The following is a 5134-nucleotide window of genomic DNA, read 5'->3' as shown; positions in this document are numbered from 1 at the left end:
TGGGGTTATGGTTATTGTTCGTATCTTGCCACACAGGCACTCAGGTGCATGCTGGCCACAGCCTAAGGACCTGCCTTGATATTCTTACTAGCAATTTTTAAATGGTTCTGGAAATGAGATCACACTAGACCAACTGTTAGCATTCATCACAACTGCGCTACCTCTCTCAAGCACTGGTTTACATGACATCATTTTGTGGCATTGGATAGCTTGTTTTCTTTATAATTCATTATTTACGACTATTTGCATTACTGGAAGAGTGTAGTTCACTCTGACGTGGGCTCTTTACAGCCAATTGGCAGACTCTTGGCTGGATCTGGATTAAACTTGATACTGAATGAACACAACAAACAAAACGGAAAGGCAGGAAGATGGGGATGCTATCTTTACTGGTCAAAGCTTAGTACCACATATTATCTACTCTATATGAGTGCCTTTAGAGGGAATGAGGGCCTTTATGAATTCTGGGCACTGCGTAGCAGTGAGTGCTCTTTACATGGTTAAAAAATACAATTTATTACTTTCAATGATCATTAGTTTTACTGCTATTTATGTATGTAAGACCTTTTTGCAACAGTAAGAAAGGTAAAGAATGCCCTTAGATTAAATGAGAATTGGGTTATCACATTAATAATAATTTTCATTTCCTCACAGTGAAATAAATACAATCCTCAAAGATAAGGGCAAGGCTTGAGATGGGTAAACTGATTTAGGGGTCCAGAGTTTGTGTAGTTCAGTTGGTTGGAGTCAATTAATTAATATAAGTTCACGTTCTCCCACATCTCTAACAAATATCAGATAATATTTCCAACAAATCGTTGGCTTTTTCTTCTCTTCCCTCCTGAAAGGCACTTGTTTGCAGAAGTTCTGCCAAAACCATGAAAACATGAATAATGTTTTTATTTTATACATCTTCCACGGCAGAAAGAAGCTGTAAGTATCTCGTGTGAAGCAAAGCCTATTAACAAACTGAGAATGAAAAAAAATCATCCTTTTCCTCTGCTCTCCACTAGCCTGCCAAGCTGGAAGCCACATTATTAGTTATTCTCACCGGACCACCTTTTCACTACATTTTGTTAGTTCATTAAAATTCCTGTTTACCAATTTATAAGCTTTCCCTTCAGAAATTTATATGAAGACATAATCTATATGTGCATGTATTTGTATATGGTTATCTATCTTAACTACAGCATCTACAAAAGCAGAAACCTTAATGCAATCAGGAAAGGAACTTCTGAATCCTTTCAATACAAATACCTTATTAATGGCTTCTACAGCTGATCTGCAGAATGCTGAGTTGAAACACATGAGAACAGCTGATATTATGCTGATAGACAAGAGGTCAAATCTTTACAGGGTCACGTATGTTACTGCTGAAAGCTTAAGCAATTGCTTGCACGCGTGGTTATTTATAGTGTTGAAGAGTGAACTAAGATTATTGGTATCTGATCCATATCTCAGACACATAAAGCAAACTGAATGTCAACCAAGGGAACAACAGATGCCCATGAAGCTCGTCTAGTTGACAGATGTCATTTGAATAAAGTTTATTAAATATTAATGGCCACTTAAGCGGATTTCCTCTGCTAGTTTCTCCCTGGAACAGTCACCAAATCCCAAATGATCTGGGCTGCATTATAGTCCATGAAATATGCCCATGCTACTTCAAGGTCTAGGGGAGGTTTCATCTCAGGCCCTTTGATGAAGAACCTTCTTCTTTCTAAATCTCCACAGGTGTGAAAGTTAACTCTCACTTGCAGCAGGAAGGGGTCCCAAGCAGCTGTGGAACAGGGATTGCTGGCTGTTAGAATCAAAACTTCATGGTAAGAATAAAACCAGCTCCAGACCATCAGAGGTCCTGGTTAGATCAGAAGTTTGAGTTCATGCATTACTTTTATCAGTTTCCCTTTAGCACATTTTTAGGCTTCATTATCCTACTTTAAAAATGGTCTTGGATGCAAACATATGCTGCTTGGTTATGAATAAAACAAGAAAAATATTATACTTAGTTTATGAATAGAAGTAAGTAAAAAGACTTTGCTTGGTCCAGGGGTTCCGAAACTGTGTAACACTTAACTACCACGAAAGATGTATAAATAATGCCTAGGAAGCCAACAGCTTCCTTCTGAGCAGAAACGTGATTGGGAACTGCTGCTGTTGCTCCCAGCATTATCATAGAGATGGGACATGACAAGAATAAAGTTGGGGACTTTTGGAAGCCTTTGTGCTTTGTAGCAGACAACACGATGTAGTTCAGAGCAATGGGCAGCATCTCTCCAGGACAGATGCAGGAGGCTATGCAGTGTAGAAGTGGGAACTTTACATGTAACGAGCCACTTCTCATAGCAGATTTTGTGGTAGCCTCTCGTAACAAAGTAAATGAATCCCCGCAGTGTGAGCTTAATTTTAAAAGGTATCTGCTTACAACTGTAAGTGATAATAATTTGCAGTGATAGGGAACATCTGAATCACAAGCAAGAGACTGGAGTATTGGCTGTGACTACGTGCAATTACCATTTCAACTTTCTCTTACAAAGATTTCATTCCAGATCTCCACAGCTGTTCATATACTCATGTACGGTACAGATGAGGAGGAAAAAGATATCCGCTCAGACTACTTACCTCTCACCGTCTTTTAGATACTTAATCTAAAATGTACGAAATGTACATCTAAACCAGCAGAACATTGTCTCAAGATTACAGACTCTGCAGCAAAGTCACCAAATCTCAGATTTACTCTTACACAAAACTGCCATTTACAAATCCCTAGATTTCATGAGAGCAGCAGATGGTGAAAATATGTTTCTAACTCATTTATGTTCTATGCAGTGGGATGAATTTTTTTTGTTCTCCTTGTAAGTATCCTTCCAATACAATTCTAACATTATTTCCAAAAGCTGAAATTGGTTATGAGTTTGGTTTTTTCCTCCATTTCATTTTGTATTGTTTTTGAAGTGAAGAACACTTATGGCTTATTTTCACTTATATTTCAAATGCAGCACCTGTCAGCATTCAGATATCTAATATACATATACACACATATACACACACACATGTATGTACACTTATACAGAGAGAGATCCCTGTTAAACATCTTCAAATGTGAAAGACAAAGGCTTAATTTAGGAGCATTTAGAGTTGTGGGCTACATCGCTGGCATGGTGCTAAATGCAATTTACTAAGCCCTTTACGGAATGTTTTATTATACAAAAAATTGCAGATGTGCCAAAAGTAACAAAGCGGATTGGTTTGGAAGATTTAATGAATTTATGTCAGCTTTGAAGGCCCGAGTCAAACATCACATTCCTGGAGCTTAATTTGGATTCCTAGTGCTTTTTAAAGTAATTAAGAGCATACAGTTAGGAGACATTTAAACTGGGCTGGAAATACTCTACTGGAAAATACAGTGTTGTTGCATGTCTTTTTTGCATTATGGCATGTTGGATTCTTTTCTTTTTTACTGCATATTGCTTTGCCCAAGACTTGCACTTCCCGTTACGTCAATGTTCTCAGCCCTCACTGATTTCTGCGAGAATCCCACCTATGGGAGAATGGCAAGAAAGAAAAGCTCAAAAATAATGAAAATGCTTACGTTCCATGTTAAAAATTCACAGGCTGTGAGGATTTCAGGTAGATATTTGTATAATAAATGCATATAGGGTGAATCTTTCTTCATTCAGTATGATGAAATACCTGGAACCTCCCCGCCTCTTGGGGTTCTGTTGTGTTTTTCCAAAAAAAAAAAAATCAATTCACAATATTTCCTGATCTGCTTCACCAACCTGATCTCATTTCAACAGTTCTCTTTGGGAGGAAGATACAATAGAGATCTTCTAACGCAGTCAGCTCAGCTCCAAATTCAGTTATACAGAAACATTTTTAATGTGATATTGTACTGTGATTTATACCCATTTAGCAAGGCCAAGCATTAATACAATCCAGAGGAAGAGAATAAAATTATTACTAGACCTTACACTAGACCTTTTCTTCAGAAAAAGCAAAATAAGAGTCTCAAGACTGACTTGTATATTAGAATAGTTACCCACATAATATTGATGTGTCAAAATTAGGAGTATCTACAGAATATTGAATGAAGCCTGGAGATACTTCACTGGTGCTTTAATGTTCATTATGTATCATAAATATTGATCACTAGAACAGATGGGTAAGCATTTACTGAGGAAAATTTTGAGTGAAATGAAAATGAAATAAATATTTTCTCCATGCCTTTTCTCCTGTTTTAATGGTTAAAAAAAAGTATTTTTTAGAAACCAAATGCCTCAGATACCCATTACAAATGTGAAGATTTTCACTTAGAGGGAAAAAACTTTTCTAAACAGATTTCAAACAGTAAATTTATGACTGTCTCCACTGGAAACTAAGAATTGAGCCTTAAGTACCTGGACAAAACACTAGTATACTTCTGAGGGTACTGCATCACTGTGTGGACTCTTGCAATCCAAGTCACCTGTTGGAATGGTCAAATTCTACCTTCCCAGTTTAACTATCCTTTGCCTCAGGTGGATGAATCTCAGCACAAATGTTTAACAGGTCCATCACAATGGTGATGTGTTTCAATGCCCAGCAAAGTAACACCCAAATCCTTGAAAACAAGGCTGGCTCAGTATGTCCAGCACATCACCTTCTGGGGCACTTGCACCTGCTCAGGCATGGAGGTACCACCACAGGCACAAAAGGAAGAGTGCCCATTTTCCCTCTACGCTGAATTTAGGGGGATGCCCTTGTAACAACACTTTTAAATGAGTTCATCAAAATTAAGGATGTGAAGTTTAGGTGGAATGAATCTGAATTCTGATGTTCATGACATCTCCTGATACTTCATATAATCACTAATTTGCATATGATCTATAAAACAATTAAGATGAAATAATAAACACAGCATATTAACCTTCTCTTAGCTTCATATAATCTATATGGGAAGAGTTCAATTCATTTTCCTAATTTCAAGGGAATTTCATACTATTCAGTGGGACATCCTCAGGCTAGGTATATGCAATGGTTTCTACTATTCCATCCTTCCCAAAACCAAGTTGGAAACAAAACTCAGCAACCTACCTCAGAATCAGGATTTTACATAATCAGAGAATCACTAAGGTTGAAAAGGACCCCTGGA

Source organism: Cariama cristata, unplaced genomic scaffold (genome assembly GCF_000690535.1).
Source record: "Cariama cristata isolate BGI_N322 unplaced genomic scaffold, ASM69053v1 scaffold18915, whole genome shotgun sequence".
Taxonomy (NCBI): domain Eukaryota; kingdom Metazoa; phylum Chordata; class Aves; order Cariamiformes; family Cariamidae; genus Cariama; species Cariama cristata.
This window is presented reverse-complemented; position numbering follows the sequence as displayed.